Source organism: Triticum aestivum, chromosome 7D (genome assembly GCF_018294505.1).
Source record: "Triticum aestivum cultivar Chinese Spring chromosome 7D, IWGSC CS RefSeq v2.1, whole genome shotgun sequence".
Classification (NCBI taxonomy): domain Eukaryota; kingdom Viridiplantae; phylum Streptophyta; class Magnoliopsida; order Poales; family Poaceae; genus Triticum; species Triticum aestivum.
The window spans coordinates 71,993,394-72,011,330 of record NC_057814.1 but is presented as its reverse complement, the minus strand read 5'-3'; the positions used below and the strand labels follow the sequence as shown (position 1 = coordinate 72,011,330).

The following is a 17,937-nucleotide window of genomic DNA, read 5'->3' as shown; positions in this document are numbered from 1 at the left end:
ATGCAAACATGTGCGCATGCAGTTTCCACTGGATCTTGTTAATCATTCGAGTTGAAGATGCAACAGTTCAAGTACTGGACTCACTACTTAAACCAGTTGAGCAGTACGAAATCGTGAAGGGGATAGTCAACAGGTAATTTCAATCATTATCGAACTATATGTTGGCCTCTTTAGTTCGTCATTTCCTGATATCAACTAATTAATAACTCCTTTATTCATTTTCTTTCCGGCGGGCAGGGCTTGCAAAAGTTCATCAAAGAGGTTGCAGGCGAATGGAAATAAACGTTGTATTGGTATCGACCCAAGGTATAATTAATTAAGTAGTACTAGCTAGCTACCATCTCTTTCGTTCTAGTTTCAATACCATTAGTTATCATGCTTGATTAATTATTATCTGATTGAATTCTATTCCCGTAAAGTGCATGAAGCAGTTGCTGGGGAATGATTTATGTGCATACTACGTTTGCGAGAACATTCGCATGATGGCGTCCGAAAGGATCAGATTTGATAGGCAGCAATGGGTATGTTTGCCAGAGCACTATTCACAATTTTTACATCATTATCTATATCCAGTATATATACACACAACTAATACATGCATATTGATCTCCTTCTTTAAAGTTCAAGGAGGTGCGGGAGCAGCTCCTACCAACGATTTTTGCTCGACCAGGTCATAGATCCTAAAGGAGAATTCCATTACCCGCTACCGCAGTAATGCCTCCATGTACGAAAAATTGTATATACCAAATTGTATATATATATATACATGTGTATGTGTGAATGGTGGTGCGAGACATTGGATGATATATATATATATATATATTGTGTGAATGGTGGTGCGAGACATTGGATGATACCGTTAATGGATCCTGGGATCAGAATAGTTATTTGGATCACATCAAGCCTATAAGGGCTCGATCGACACGTTCCCGAACTTCCAAACTCGCAAAAAAGGCCCACCCACGACCGCACATGTCCTCCACCTTCCCCCGATCCCTTTTTTTGAGACACTCCCCCGATCCCTAATCTCCTCCCAATCTCCCCTGCCCTAGCCCAAACTCTCATCCCCGGCAGTCCCCGATGAGGGAGTCCTGGATTAGGGGGTCCTCGGACAGACGGACTATATACTTTGGCCGGACTGTTGGACTATGAAGATACAAGATTGAAGACTTCGTCCCGTGTCCGGGTGGGACTCTCCTTTGCGTGGAAGGCAAGCTTGGCAATTCGACCTCCTTCTCTGTAACCGACAAGGTGTAACCCTAGCCCCCTTCGGTGTCTATATAAACCGGAGGGTTTGGTCCGTAGGACAAGAACAACAATCATAATCATAGGCTAGCTTCTAGGGTTTAGCCTCTACGATCTCGCGGTAGATCAACTCTTGTAATACTCATATCATCAAGATCAATCAAGCAGGAAGTAGGGTATTACCTCCATCGAGAGGGCCCGAACCTGGGTAAACATTGTGTCCACCGCCTCCTGTTACCATTAGCCTTAGACGCACAGTTCGGGACACCCTACCCGAGATCCGCCGGTTTTGACACCGACATTGATGCTTTCATTGAGAGTTCCACTGTGTCGTCGCGGTAAGGCTTGATGGCTCCTTCAATTATCCACAACGATGCGATCCAAGGTGAGGTTTTCCTCCCCAGACAGATCTTCGTATTCGGCGGCTTCGCACTGCGGGCCAACTCGCTTGGCCATCTGGAGCAGATCGATAGCTACGCCCCTGGCCATCGGGTCAGGTTTGGAAGCTTGAACTATACTGCCGACATCCGCAGAGACTTGATCTTCGACGGATTTGAGCCCATGACAGGTGCGCCGAACAGTCAGGATGAGCATGACTTAGATCTGCCGTCGGACGGTGTTCGGGAGATCAGACCTGCGGTTGCCCCGGCTCTTAATCCGGAGCAGATCATGCCATCTGAGGACGGGTGGATGGACCCTGCCACGGAGGCCGCACACTCATCGGCGATAGAGCCGAACACAGATCACACTTCCAACGAGGTCTGTGTCATCGGACCCTCGGACTCGTTTCCGGCCATAGGCTCCGAACCGCTCACGTCTGTGCCTATCGAATCTGATTGGGCACCGATCATGGAGTTTACCTCCGCAGATATCTTTCAGCACTCACCCTTGGGCGACATGCTAAATTCATTGAAATCTCTCTCCCTGTCAGGGGATTCCGGGCCAAACTATGTCCGGCTTGAGTGGGGAGCGGACGACGAAGAAATTCGTTACCCACCCACCACCCACTTAATAGCCACTGTCGATGACTAACCGACACGCTTGATTTCGACTCCGAAGAAATCGACGGTATGGACGATGATGCCGGGGAAGAACAGGAACCACCGCCCCCAGGGTGCTGGACAGCCACCTCATCATATGATATATACATGGTGGATACACCCAAAGAAAACAACGGCGAGGAACGGAAGGATGCGACGGAGGATAATCCCCTTGAGAAGCAACCAAAGCAACGACGTCGGCACCACTCCAAATCCTGCCACACTAAAAACAGCAATAACAGCGCAAGAAGAAATAATACCCCGGTCGACTCCAAAGGAAACGATGACCCCATGGACCCAGCGATGGAGCAGGATGAGCTAGGGGACGACGAACATAGTCAGGGGCCGTTGTCCGATCATAGCGACGGCGGAGATAAAACTCATAAATCTGCCTCCGGAGAGGAGAACAGTCCGGACGACAATGCATTCATCATCCCGGAAAAGCACTTGGAACAAGAAGACCTCCGCAAAAGGCTTATCGCCACCGCGAGGAGCTTGAAGAAGCAGAAGCAAAGGCTTAAGGCCGCGCAGGATACGCTCAACCGAAGATGGAACAAAGTGCTCGACACTGAAAAAAAATACGGCGGCGATCGCTACACCAAGAGCTACCCAAAGCGCAAGCTTCTGCCTGAATTCGACGACGAGGTTATAAAGCCCATACCGCCAAAAAATAATACGGCCGATCGGCCGGACCGACCACCCCGTGGGCGAGACAAAGCGGCTAATAATGCCGCACACAAGTCAGCACACGATCTACGTGAGCACCTTGACAAAAGAGCCGGTATGGCCCGGTCCATCTATGGATCTAGGAAGCACGCTCCTACGCAGGATCACGGTCACCAAAAGGACTTCACTGATCAAATACCAGCTCGGAATCAACAACGAAGACTACATCTGTCGAAAACATGCCACGATACATCAAGATACAGGGGTGCTGCGCACCCCTTGTGCTTCACCGATGAGGTGCTGGATCATGAATTTCCAGAGGGATTTAAACCCCTGAACATAGAGGCATACGATGGAACGACAGACCCTGGGGTCTGGATTGAGGATTTTATCCTTCACATCCACATGGTTCGCGGAGATGATCTCCACGCCATCAAATACCTGCCCCTCAAGTTGAAAGGACCAGCTCGGCACTGGTTAAAAAGCGTCCCCGAAAACTCAATTGGAAGTTGGGAAGAACTTGAGGATGCTTTTAGGGCTAATTTTCAAGGGACCTATGTCCGACCTCCGGATGCAGACAATTTAAGTCACATAATTCAACAACCCGGAGAGTCAGCCTGAAAGCTTTGGAACAGATTTCTCACTAAGAAGAATCAAATCGTTGACTGCCCGGACGCCGAAGCCTTAGCGGCTTTCAAGCATAGTGTCCGGGACGAATGTCTCGCCACACACCTCGGCCAGGAAAAGCCGAGGACAATGGCAGCCCTAACAAGCCTTATGACCCGCTTTTGCGCGGGCGAGGACAGTTGGTTGGCCCGTAGCGGCACCAGCGACCCAGGCACTTCCGAAATCAGGGACGGCAATGGGAAGCCGCGACGCAATAAAAACAAGCGTCGAAACAATGAAGACAGCCCAGACAACACGGCGGTCAACGCCGGATTCAGGGGCTCTCGACCCGGTCAACGGAAAAAGCCATTCAAAGGCAGCAGAGATGGACCGCCCAGCCTAAACAAGATTCTAGACAGATTATGTCAGATTCATGGCACCCCCAAAAAACCTGCAAATCACACCAACAGAGAATGCTGGGTCTTCAAGCAGGCCAGCAAACTAAACGCCGAACACAAGGGTAGGAAGACGCCAAGTGAAGACGAGGATGAGCCTCGCCAGCCGAACACTGGGGACAGAAAAAATTTCCACTAGAGGTCAAAACAGTGAACATGATTTACGCAACTCACATACCAAAGAGGAGGCACAAATGCGCTCTCCGAGACGTATACGCTGTAGAGCCCGTCGCCCCCAAATTCAACCCATGGTCGGCCTGCCCGATCTCTTTCGATCGCATGGATCATCCGACTAGTATCCGGCATGGAGGTTCGGCTGCCTTGGTACTCGACTCAATAATTAACGGATACCATCTCACCCCAGTCCTTATGGACGGCGGCAGTACTCTCAATCTAATATATCAGGACACTGTCTGAAAAATGGGGATGGACCCATCAAGAATTAGCCAAAGCAGTACTACCTTTAAAGGAGTAATACCAGGCGCAGAGGCCCGCTATTCGGTTCTCCCGAAAACTTTCGAAGCGAAGAACCAATCTTCGGCATCGCTCCATTCCGAAGCAGTACTACCTTTAAAGGAGTAATACCAGGCTACCATGCACTACTCGGAAGAACGGCCTTCGCTCGTTTTAATGCAATTCCGCATTACGCTTATCTTAAACTCAAGATGCCCGGTCCACGTGGCGTCATCTCAATTAGCGGAAATACAGAGCGTTCTCTGCGTGCGGAAGAATATGTGGCGGCTCTAATAGCCGAACCACTAAACGGCCTGCCCAACCCGAATAAATGATCGGTCGTCAAGACCACGGATGCGGCTAGACGTGTCCGGGGCACCACTAGTTGTAGCAGCCCAGATAAACCTGAGCTTGGTCGGCGGACACGCCCCCACATGTGGTGCTAGGGGCTGCCTGCACGTAAAAGGGTCCATAGTTCGGCTCGACCCTATTCATATAAAATAGATTGAATTTTCATGGTTCATTAAGAATAACCAACTTTTCGCACGATCACACCAGATTCTTTCACCTGGGTTTTTCTTTTTTACAGATGATCACCGTGCTACACCCCTCCAGGATACGACACAACGGAGATAAAGGCGCAGACGTGCAGCAGGGCCCTGTCCAAAGGTTTCTTTTTAGATTAAGACCCTGTGTAAACATTTTTTAATGTCTCTTGTCGATTCACACCCTCCGGGCACTTCACACAACCAAGAGGGATACTGGCGTTATTGGCATTTCGCCACGCCAGATTAATGCATGTACCTAGAAATTTAGGGCTCATTATCAAGGGCGTTACTCAGCCCAATATATGTTGTAAAGTCCGAATACCTTAGGGAGTGTTCGGCGTCGCGAGTTTGGCCTTATATGCATCATCTCCGAATCATGTCTTTGGTCAATAGTTGGGTTTGCCCGGCTCTCGTGTTTTGCTACCTTACGTTCCGCTCTATCGGCTAAGGTGGCACCAGGAGAACTACTGCGATTGTGCCCTGGTTCATCTGGATGAGCACCTCAGTAGAGAATGTCGAAAACTGACTGTCATGATAAAGCGCGAGACTGGTCAACCACTCGATGACTCAGTGGAATCTTCGCGATTCCTCCGCATTAACGAAGGACCGTATCTCGGTCATGTACGTACGTGCACCGTATTCGGATGAACACGGAAGTACCAGGGGCTATATAGTAGCCCCACCGTCAAACTCCTATGGCTAAGTGAAAGTGTTAAAGCTATATAGTCCGATTGCCTTGTTCGCCGCGCTATCACCTCCTTAATGGACCAAGACGTTGGATCAAGTGTGCTTACGCGCTTTACCGAACACCCCCGCATTATATGCGTGGGGGCTGAAGCCGACGACTGCAATCTTTCAGGTTATATACATAAACGGCCGCACAGGAGGCACTACAATACTTTACGGGCAAAAGTATAAATACAGCCTTTATAACCAAAATAGCATTGTTTTTACAACCAAGATACATGTCACTCGAACATGGTACTGTTCGAGCACTGAGCCTCTATTGAACGGGCGCCTTCTAGGACTTCTTCAAAATAGTGCTCGGGCGAGTCCTGGCCTCCGGTCGGACCCCTGGTTGCAATAGTGGTGGCCTCCATCTCTGCCCAATATGTCTTAACACGGGCAAGAGCCGTCCGCGCACCCTCTATGCACGCCGACCTCTTTACAGCGTCGATATGCGGCACAACACGAAGAAATCATTGCACTAACCCAAAATAACTTTTCGGACTTGGTTCCTTCGGCCAAAGATGATCCACGACAGACCTCATGGCAAGCCTGGACAACCTATGGAGTTCAGCCCACTCGGCCATTTGTTCATTTAACAGCAGCGGACGCTTTGGAGCACTGAACAGCGACCAGAACAACCTTTCCACCTCATGATCCTTCTGATCTTTGAAATACTCAGTCGCATCAGCAGCACTCTTTGCCAAGTCCAAGTATGCGTCTGCAGCACTCCATAATTTATCCAGAGGGGCATACTTCGGATCGCCGAACTTTGTCCGCAATAGGAAGGGCTTCCCAGCCGTGATATCTCCGTCTTGGCGAAGCTCCTCCCGCGCCGCTCTGATTCCAGAGCGCGTTTCCTTGGCTGCTTCCAAGGCCTTCTTCAAGTCAGCCACTTTCGCCTGGCTTTCCCTTTCGAGGAGCTCATAGCGGCTGGCGGCATTTTGCAGCTCAAGAGCCATGTTGGCTATTTTCTCTTCGCTCTGGCGATGAGCAGCCTGTTCGGCTTTTAACTCTTCGGCTGCCTTCAGGGCGGCCGCATCACTTCTTCTGGCTTGTTCCTTGGCTCGGGTAAGTTCTGCCCAAAGGGTCTCCACAGCGGCAGCTCCATCTGCAGTCAAAGGATATTATAGATACTAGCATCATGCTCCTCTTGATATTTGTTGACCACCCAAAAATACATACCCTGCGCCTCGTCAAGCCGCTTGTCCACAAGCGTGATGTCGGCATCCGCCACGTCAAGCTGCCGCTTCAGTTCGGCAAAATCAGCGGTCCGGTCAGCCGCCGGACCCTCAGCCGCCTGCACATGAAAGCAGTGCGATCATTACCTGGGACTATGATCCTCTGTTTGCCGCCTCTGGAGGGCAACCAGAGTCTCAGGGGCTACTATCTATACAGAGCACACCTAGCGTGTGCGGTACAGTCAATATATATATATTACTTTGCGTACCTCAAAGCCTCTTAATAGGCTCGTAAAAGCTTCATTTAACCCGCTTTTGGCGGATGAAATCCTCTCAACCACCATACCCATCAAGGTACAATGTGCCTCTGAGATAGTCGCTTGCTCCAAAAGACCCATCAAGGTGTCCGGTTGTATACCGGATAGTCCCGGGCTTTTTCTGTTGGTCTCCTTAGGAGCCGAGGACCCCGGACTTCGGGTGGCCGAAGAGTTACCTCAGGGTTGTCCGTTTCACGAGGCGGGGAAGCAGGGGGAGGTGTTTCGCTCTCCATCATCTCCGGTAGAAGATCCCCTGAAGACGAACTTTGTTGTGAAGGGCTATGAGCCGGACTGCAAAACATATGTCTCGGTTGTTATTCTCAGAGAAAAAGCAGGATATATTTACCAAAATACCCTTATTCACTTACGGCTCCGTTGACGGCTGGCCCCCTTGCGGGCGCTGTGCGGTAAGGACGCCCTCTGGGGCAAGGCCCCCTGGCGAAGATTTCTTCCCTTGTTTGGAAGCCTCCATTTCCAAATCTTCACGGGCGCCCCTTTTCTCTCCGTGGGGAGAGGGCATTTTAGATTCACCTCCCTGATCACCCTCCTTTGCGGAGGCACTAATTCCCCTGGTTTGGATGTGTAATGTATGAAGCCCGCTCTCGGCTTATCTATTCCTCCCTTCATCTTCTCCTGATGGCACTTGATAGGGTGCGCGCTCAAGCATCCTGGGTAGTACAGGATCCGGCGAGCCTTCGGGAAGGGGGCCGAACACCTGATCCTCTCCGCCTTTCTTATCCAATCCTGGCCGAGGGCAATTTTTCAGAATAATGTTGTGACAAATATAAAGACAGCATGTTCGGTCGCGGAATTACTTACTTGGGTATCTGGACGATTGCAGTTGAAACCTGCATCCTCGGTGGTGTCCGGACACTTTATTCGTGATCCGAAGAACAATCCATACATCCCTTCGAGCGTCATGCCGAAGAAGTGTTGAATAGTTCGCGGTCCTTCCGGGTTGAACTCCCACATACGGAGAGATCGACGTTGGCATGGCAGGACTCGACGAACCAGCATTACTTGTATTACTTTGACGAGACTGACGTCCCTCCTGAGGAGATCTCGGATGCGGCTTTGCAATGTCAGCACGTCATTAACTGGCCCCTAGTCCAGCCCTTTGTAGACCCATGACGCCAGTTGGGGTGGAGGGCCTGGGCGAAAGGCTGGGGCGGCCGCCCACATTGTAGCCCGGGGGGCTGTGATGTAAAACCACTCCTGTTGCCATAAGTCGGACACCTCCGGGAAGGAACCCTTTGGCCATGGGGCGTCGGCACCTTTGCTTATTATAGCGCTTCCGCACTCTGCGTGTCGCCCATCCACTACAAGAAATATGTCAACTAGTGACCTTCTGTCAGTGACCCTGGAAGAATTGGTCATAGATCTATGACCATTTGAGACCAATTGGTCAAAAGCTGTTCGGGGGGCTCCAAACCCTAAACCATTGCGACCATTTTGGTCAGAAAGGTCGTAATTTCCTTACACGAAATGGTCATAAAGCAAAAAGTGCTGGTCCGCTGCCTTATTTCTAGTTATTAAAGACCAATATAGATGGTCACAGCCTTGTAGATTGTGGTGGGTTGTGATGACTAGGCGCCATCTCATCAGTTTTGCCTATGTGTCATATCCATGTGTCAATTTTTGCCCTAGGTTGTGAAGCAACCTATATTTCTGTTATTCCAAAAATTCCCAAAAATTCTCATAATTTTTTTGGATCATATCTTCATCAAATATGTCAAAAACATTCCTTGCCTAGTTCAAAAATAACTCAACAATATTCATTTTCCTATTCTGTTCAAAGCAGCACTTTGTGAAGGAAGTACCACTTTGGCATGTCCAAATGGTATCCATTTTCTACAGTGCTTTCCTATGCCCAAATAACCATCCTCCACCAAATGCCAGCTCAATCCATTCATTATTTTGAGCCCAGCTTCAACAATCGTATTTATGTCTAGTGTGGTACTTTGCAAAGCAAGTACCACCTAGGCTCCTCCTTTTGAGGTGAAAATTTGTGAAGACGGTCTTCTTAGTAACTGATCATCCTCAGCCAAAACTCACGCCCATTAGCCATGTGCATTTCCCATACCGCAAATCAAACACTTGGCTGCTTATTCATGTTTGAGCATCGATTGATCTCCTCGTGAGAATCTTATGTTGTGATTTTCTTCCTAGCACCTACCTGGGGAGTGCCCAACCCACTAGACATGCCTAGGCCGCCCAGAACACATGGCAACGCCACGGTCACGCGGTGACCATGCGGCGGGCAAGCGAGCTTACGCGCTCTAGAGTTGGGGCCCTCGGCCACCGTCCAAACCTCGATGTCGCGCCGTCAAACCATGTATTTCTGATTAAATAGATACTTATTTACCTAGAAATGATTTTTGGAACAAATAAAGAGCAAACTATGAGGCAGCTGCAATTCAAATTTGACCCGCTTCCAGCTGAATCGATGGGAATTTTTTTTTCACCAGAGGTGGATCAAAACTTTTGACACCCAACCATTTTGTCAATTGTGCATTAAATATGGCCTATTATTTTATAAAATAGATTAGGTCCAATTTTGCAACAAATATATGGTAGGTCCTTCACAAAAAAACTTATTTCGGGCACTCGGAAAATGGAAAATGTATGTTCCGTGAAAAGAAAATGAAAACTCCCTTAGGCAACATAGTTTGGAATTCCAAGATGCACCCTTGTGCACAATATGAGATCATTTGAACAAACTATGCCATGAATGTGGCCATAAGATTGATCATTTGGCTTGAAAGCCATGAATCTTCACACATGATAGCTCATTTCTGAGAACACTTTTTTAAAATAATTACCGTATTACAAGTTTATTATTTTTCCTGGAAACTTGGTCACATATAATGACACAATGCGAAGGTTTTCCAATTTTTTGATTTTTTTGAATTTTTATGCCCGTTTCAAAACGCGGTGAAAACGGCGGGCTTGACCGTTTCTAGCTAGTGGTTGAATCTTGGATTTTTTTGGTGTTTCTCTGATTAAATAGATACTTATGTACCTAGAAATGATTTTTGAAAAAAATAAAGAGCAAACTACGAGGTAGCTACAGTTCAAATTTGACCCGCTTCCAGCTGAATCAGTGGAAATTTGTCTTTTTCACGAGAGGTGGATCAAAACTTTTTACACCCAACCATTTGGTCAATTGTGCATTAAATATGTCCTAGTATTTTAGAAAATTGATTAGGTACAATTTTGCAACAAATATATGGTATGTCCACAAAAAAAACTCATTTTGGGCACTCGAAAAAATGGAAAATGAATTTTTCGTCCAAAGAAAATGAAAACTTCCTTAGGCAACATTGTTTGCCATTCCAATATGCACCCTTATGCACAATATGAGGTCATTTGAACAAACTATGTCATGAATGTGGCCATAAGATTGATCATTTGGCTTGAAAGCCATGAATCTTCACACTTCATAGCTCGTTTCCGAGAACACTTTTTTAAAATAATTGCCGTATTACAAGTTTATTATTTTTCCTGGTAACTTAGTGACATATAATGACGCAATGCGAAGGTTTTCCCATTTTTTGTTTTTTTTAAATTTCATGCCCGTTTCAAAATACGGTCAAAACGGCGGGCTTGATCGTTCCTAGCTAGTGGTTTATTCTTAGAATTTTTTTGGTGTTTCTCTGATTAAATAGATACTTATGTACCTAGAAATGATTTTTGGAAAAAATAAAGAGCAAACTATGAGGCAGCTACAGTTCAAATTTGACCCGTTTCCTGCTGAATCGGCGGAAATTTATCTTTTTCACCAGGGGTGGAACAAAGCTTTTAACACGCACCCATTTGGTCAACTGAACATTAAATATGACCTATGATTTTATAAAATTGATGTGGCCCAAATTTGCAACAAATATTTGCTAGGTTCTTCATAAAAAATCATTTTGGGCACTCAAAAAATAATTCTCTTACAGAAAACTTATTTCTGAGAACACTTTTTTATGATATTTGCATTATTCAAAGTTTGTTATTCTTACTGAAAAGTAGGTCACACTTGGTGACACAATGCAAAGTTTTTGATTTCTATTTGTTTTTATAAATTTTCTAGGCCGTCAAATAGTAGATATGTTTTAACATCTTATTTTCAATCGATTATGACCAATTTAAATGGTCTTAAAATCATCAAAGGGGTACTGCGTTTTGATTGGTCCAAAACCATCTCACACGGATCATGGATTAGCACCGTCGGATGCGTCCGGATCCAACGGCAGCCCACCCCCCCCCCCCCCCCCCCCCCCGTTGCTCTCCCCCTCCCTCTCATCCTCGTCCATCCACGAAAACCCTAGCTCACTTATCCCCATCGCCGCTCCCGCTCCCGCTCCCTTTTCCCCCACCGCCGCCGCCATCGTACTCCTCCTCCCTCATCCTTGTCTCGTCGCCGCCGCCACCTCCTCCCCGTCCCCGACCTCCTTTCCTCCCCGTCCCCGGCCTCCTTCCGCGGCGCGCGATCCCCTCTCCCCTCCCCTCCCGATCCCACCCACCGAACCGATCCCGATCCAGTCCAGATCGAGAGAGAGCGAGCCCCCTCCCGCGATTCCCACCGTCGCGACCCCCACCCACCACCGCCGACCTTGTCATCGCCACAGACCCTCTCCCCTAGCCTTCACCCCCAGAACCACCAGTCCAGGCACGGCCATGGCGTCACGGCCGGCTTTCTTGCCGGCGCGCGCGTGCGTGCTTCACGCCGGCCACGGACCCCCCCCCCTCCGATCCACCAGTTCAGCCCCAGCAACCTTCCCTCCAATCCAGCACCGGACAGATCCGCCCTCCCTCCATCACCCCGCCGCTGGCGACCACCACCCTCTCCTTCTTCTCTCCCTACGCGGAGGCACTGGATCCAGATCTGATCCAGTCCAGCAGCGGCCATGCCGGCGAGGGGCAGCATCTCCCATGGCGCCCCAGGATAGCGCGTCCTTGGCCATGGCTGGCTACCTACCTACCCCGTGGCTGGCTGGCTAGGGTTTCGGTCGCCTCCAACTCCGGTGGCCGGCTCCGGCTCCTTCCTCAACCTCCAAGGACGGACGCGCGCCATCTCCGGCGAGGACGACCGACGCGACACCCGCCATGGAAGCTCCCTTCCAGATCCACCATGGGAACGCCATGGACCTCCCTCTGCTTCCTTCCCCTCATGTGTCGTCAATCTCTGTTTTCCAATTTCATTTGGTACGTCTCTGTTTTCCTCTCTCTCTATCTCTCTCTCTGTCACCATGGAATGGATTTCAACTTCAGCTCAACTACATTACTGTATTCTTCCTTGTGCAGCAGCAGCATCCATGGGTACGGTGCAACAGCCAACTTCCTGCTTCAGTTTCTACCATTGTCACGCTGCTTGCTTGCTTGCCGCTTCACAAGAGGAAGACCGTGGATGGATGGATGGATGGATGGATGGGTGGATACATGCATATGTACAACAGGGAAACAAATCAGCTTCCTTTCTTTCTAAGTATTACGCAACCCTTCTTTTCGTATGATAATTCTGGAAGTATCACAAAGATTTCTACGCTTTTGTCATGGTATTTTGCAATTGATGTTTCCTTGATGTGCATTAATATGCATAAAAGGGCGTATGCTAGTTCATTATTTGTCTGCTGATGCATTAGTTGTGCAACTGCTATGTCCAGTGTCAGTGGCATATACAGTCTGTCTGTCTACTTGATATGGCATAAGCCCATCAATGTTGGATCATCATTCAGTGAACTGTGTGGATTTAGACAGCAACGCTTCAGTTAACTGTGTAGATCATGTACTGTATTGTTAATCACCATTTATTGTTTCCTTTCACTGCGTCGTCGTGCCGGTTACTACTACTGTTCCTACATAATCACAAGTTAATCATGTTGGCAGATTCTATTTGTTGTGCATATGCCAAGTGTGTCTACCTGATTGTAAACATAACTGCAATACTGTATATATGTTGACAGTCTGGTAAAAACAAACTTGTTGTGCCTGGGTTTGTGGATCTTAAAAGAAATCATCTATGCTTTCATTACTCATACAAAATGCCCAACTGTTGTTCTTGTAAATACAAGCGTGCATACCATCGGCACCTTCACCAAAAAGAAAAGGCTCTAGCCACTTCTTATGACAAGAAAAATAGAAGTGCCCCTAAATTTAAACAAATTCCTCTTTACTGAAAACTCATTGTTCTTTTCTAAACTATTGCAAAAATCGAGCAGTGGTACTGATTATATAAATTTTATATTGTCTTGGTAGCTTCACTAGTGTCTGCCACTGATTGGTTTCTGCTTAACCCATGTGCAGAGGACATGTACAAGAATCTGAAGAAGAACGACAGCGGGGGGCAGGAGCCGGAGGCGACCGGCGTGACGCCGGCTGTGTACGGCGGCGACCAAAAGCTCTCCGGTGAGTCGGCTCCATCTTCTAGCCCTAGCACCCTATTTTCTGCTCCTATATCATGCACTGTTGGTTTAGAACACTAGCAGCAGTAGCCTACCATGTATACGTACTAAACAGCAGGATTTCAATCACCTTGTGTACACTAGCAGCTTGCTTACACCGTTGTCACTTTTGCTTGTGGTAGCCATCATGTGGCTGAATCATGTATGTGTCTACTAATCATCAGTTAATAGCATTTGGCTTCTTTGTGATGGTCTGGGACTATTTTATGGTGATGTGGATATGCTTTCTGATTTAAAGTTACTAATCTGTGGTGTGGTGTCATATTATGGTCTAATATTCTTTGTTTTGACTCTTTCTCTGGTGCAAGGAAAGCTGTGAGTAGATGTCAACGATGCCTACTTGCTTGGCTGCTACATTGATGCATGCGCCGGTCAAGCAAGCACACATGCATATACGTACATGTTAGGATAGTAGCAGATATTCCCTCTGTTCCTCCTATATGCCTACTTGCTTGGTTTGCAAAATGCTGTGATGAATCATGAAATCTACAATGTATGTCAGACTTCAGAGATGCCATTTGGCATTGATGAGAAGATATTTCATATTCTGAGCAATAATGTTTGCATTTCATACCGATAGTTGCCAAACTATAAATTGTTATAGCCTTTTTTCCTTCTGTCCATGCATGCTTATATGGCTGGGGGTCAAGTGATGAGGAATAAACCATCAACAATATGATGGAGCTACGCTGCTCTTATTCTTAGTATTTAAGTCTCTGATGATACCTCAACACCCTGATATGTGTGGCTTTCTATGTTGTCCACATATTGAAGGAAGTCCTGTTATCTTCACAACAAATACATTTTTTCTTGAACGAGTTTATAAATTGAACTATTTCCACAACAAAGATACTTACCATTTGTAGTTCCAATCTAAAGTGTTGCCTGATTTCATTTGTGGTTCAAGTGATGATGAGAAACAACAACAACAACATGACAGGAGTTACCTTCCTGTGATTCGTAGTTTAAAGTTGGATGATTTCTTATCTTCAAATAATTGTTGTCTTGTGAAATGCAATTCTGCTCATGTTCTTTTTTTCTTATGAATTGCTTGATGCAATTTCGAAGTCCGGTATTCTTGAATAAATTGCAGCAATATGACAGGACCATGTTTTGTACTAGTTTTCTGTTTGATTTCTCTATCCAAAATTTTCCTTTGCCTTCTGTTTTGCAATCTTCTTTCACTTGTCTTCTCTGACTTCTACCATGATCATTTCAGAATGTGTTGTCTTAACTACCAATGATCACTTCTTTTGATCATGATCATGGCTGTTACCCGACCATGACATTTACTAGCTATTACCATCAAGGAAACTCGAAGTATTTAATAACCGGAAAGCTTATGGTTTGGTTGGATTAACGATGTAAAGAAAACAAATTTTGTCGCTCGTAGAGAATTGTATTTGTTGTTGACAATCCTGCGTACATAGAATACCTAATTGTCTTATGTAACTTAATTTCTTGCATTTTCAACTCTGATTTTGAACGACTAAGGTTACTCCCATGAACAATTTTGCTAAACATTTATCACATCTTCTTAGATCTGCTCTACTGCTTACATTAGTCTCACCAGCAGTACAATCTAATGCTGGTAGCCTATATGTTCACTCTCTTACAGGAGCTCCATGCCTATTCTTTTTGGAGTGTGAAGCCCTGAAGCCAAGCAAGCAGTGAAGCCCTATTCAGCAAAGAGTTTTTGATCTGTCTGACTGTAAATTGTAATAGTGTAACAGATTGTAAAAGACTAATGTAGTGTTATTTGATGAATTATATTTGTCCCGTCCTATTTGAAATAGTGATTGCGTATGTTAAAAAGATGTGAAATGGAAACATGACCAGCGGGACCAGTTTATGTCCCACTTATGAATATAATCTGAGAAATTTTGAAATTTTTGACATGTGGGACCCATCTGACTAGTGGGACCAGCTCTAAAATAAATGATTGAAAAACAGAATATCAATTGATGGTAAGAAGGCCACGGCCCAACAATAAAAAAGGCTACAATATTGGGCTTGGCCTATGAACCTAACAAAAATTGATAGAAAAAATACACTAAATTGGCTGAATTAATGGGCTCGGCCCATATAAACACCCAATTGGACCAGGCCGATTTTAATTTTTGACCTTTTCAATTGGTCACAATTTTGCCACGTCAGATCGCCACGTCGGATCCGACGTGTCCTGGGCAGACAGCCAGTGACCAAAACAAAAGGTCATGGGTTCAACGACCTTCTGTTTTGGTCGTAAACGTCTACGACCTTCTCACAGAGAAGGTCGTTAATTTCAGTTTACGACTGCCAGCTTTTGACCTTCTGTTTTTGGTCACAAAAAGGTCGCAAATGAAAAACAATGACCTGTCAGTGACCAATAGTCAAGGTCACAAGTTGACATATTTCTTGTAGTGATCGATCATCTTCGGCTTCACGTTGAAGGTCTTGAGCCATAAGCCGAAGTGTGGGGTAATGCGGAGGAAGGCCGCACACGCGGCGATAAACGACGAGATGTGAAGGATGGAATCTGGAGCTAGATCATGGAAATCTAGCCCGTAATAGAACATGAGCCCTCTTACGAAGGGATCAAGACTAAAGCCAAGCCCTCGAAGGAAGTGGGAAACAAATATGACACTCTCGTTGGCTTCGGGAGTGGGGATAACCTGCCCTTGAGCAAGTGGCCTGTGGGGGATTTCGGCGGTCAGATACCTAGCCTCCCTAAGCTTCTTGATGTCCTCCTCTGTGACAGAAGAGGTCATCCACCGGCCTTGAAGGTTGGATCCAGACATGATTGAAGGTCCGAAGCGCTTAGCCTGGACCTTGGGTGTTGGAACTCGAGGTAGGGGAAGGGAAGGATTGGGCGTGGAGAAAAAAGGACGTGTCTCGCTACAAAAGACACATCCGTGACATTTTGGGCCGAACGAAAAAAAATTATGTCATACTTATGACACTTCTATGACGATAATTGTGACAAAATCCGGTATCATCATAGATGTGGTGGGCTCCTACTTCTATGACAAAAAATCATGACAGAAAATGGGCTTTTCGTCCTGGGCGGGCCAGAGACACAGCTGCATGACATTCTTTGGGCCATCCATGACGGAAAAAACTGTGGTAGAAGCGAGGGAGAGGAAAATTTTGGCGAGTTCCCGATTACGGTGGGAGGTCGGGGGCCGAGCGATGCGCGTTTCTCTCGTACACGTACGCGCGTGTGTGCGAGGCGTTGGCTCTAACTGAACCCGAGTGGGGCGTTGGGCTCTAACTGAACCCGAGTGATTGCACTGCAGGCTACGCGTTACTGAACCCGAGCGATCGATCGATGGCTGTTAACTGAACCCGATCGAGCGATTCCTTCGCTATTGCTGCTAACTGAAGCCGATCGATGCTGCCTCTGGATGAACAGTGAGCGTTGCGGGGGGGTTTGGATGAACAGTGAGCGGTGGGGGTGGATGAACAGTGAGCGGTGGGGGTGGATGAACAGGACCCTGATCGATCGAGCCGATTGGGGCTGGATGAACAGGACCCCGTGTAGGGCTGGATGAACAGGACGACCCCGTGGAGGGCTGGATGAACAGTCGACGGTGGAGGGGTGGATGAAAAGTAGCCCGTGGAGGGGTGGTTGAACAGGAGCCCGTGGAGAGGGGTGGTTGAACAGGAGCCGGTGGAGTAGCGCGCGGTGGAGGCTGGATGAACATGAGCCCGTGGATGAACAGTCGCAGGTGGAGGCTGGAGGAGGTCGACAGTGGATGAACAGTAGCCCGTGGAGGCTGGAGGAGGTCGACGGTGGAGATGAACAGTATCCCGTGGAGTCCCGTTTTGCGGTACGCCACACCCCTCCCGATGAACAGGACCCCCGTCTCGACCGTAGCGCTCCAACACAAGTCCGTTTCGTCTGTTTTGCGGTACGCCACAACCCTCCTGATCAACAGGACCCCCGTTTTGACCGTAGGAGGTCCGTTTCCTCCGTTTTGCGGTACGCCAGACCCCTCCCGATGAACAGGATCCCGTTTCGAACGTGGCCAGTCGAACAGAAGGCCGTTTCCTTCGTTCTGCGGTACGCCAGGCCTTGTTTCCATCGCCTATTCTGTCCAAGCCCTCCCGATGAACAAGATGACGCATTCCGTGCCGACCCAGCCGGTTGGCTCCCCATGAACACGATGACGACGTTGTTTCTCCGTTCCGACCAAGCCATGTACACGAGCCCTGGCTGTACGTACGCGCGAGTAGGCGTTCGAGACCCCGCCCGTATGTACACATATG

General features: G+C 47.5%; 3 non-coding genes across 3 annotated transcripts; all 3 read left to right on the top strand.

Moving 5' to 3' along the window:
• Positions 1-14,147: 14,147 nt before the first annotated feature.
• LOC123171699 (small nucleolar RNA R64/Z200 family) lies at positions 14,148-14,244 on the top strand. Its single transcript, XR_006485369.1, has one exon. It is a non-coding gene; the product is annotated as a small nucleolar RNA R64/Z200 family (small nucleolar RNA).
• Positions 14,245-14,328: 84 nt separating this feature from the next.
• Positions 14,329-14,413, top strand: LOC123171693 (small nucleolar RNA Z199). The gene has a single exon (XR_006485364.1). It is a non-coding gene; the product is annotated as a small nucleolar RNA Z199 (small nucleolar RNA).
• Positions 14,414-14,585: 172 nt separating this feature from the next.
• Positions 14,586-14,667, top strand: LOC123171696 (small nucleolar RNA Z199). Its single transcript, XR_006485366.1, has one exon. It is a non-coding gene; the product is annotated as a small nucleolar RNA Z199 (small nucleolar RNA).
• Positions 14,668-17,937: the final 3,270 nt, after the last annotated feature.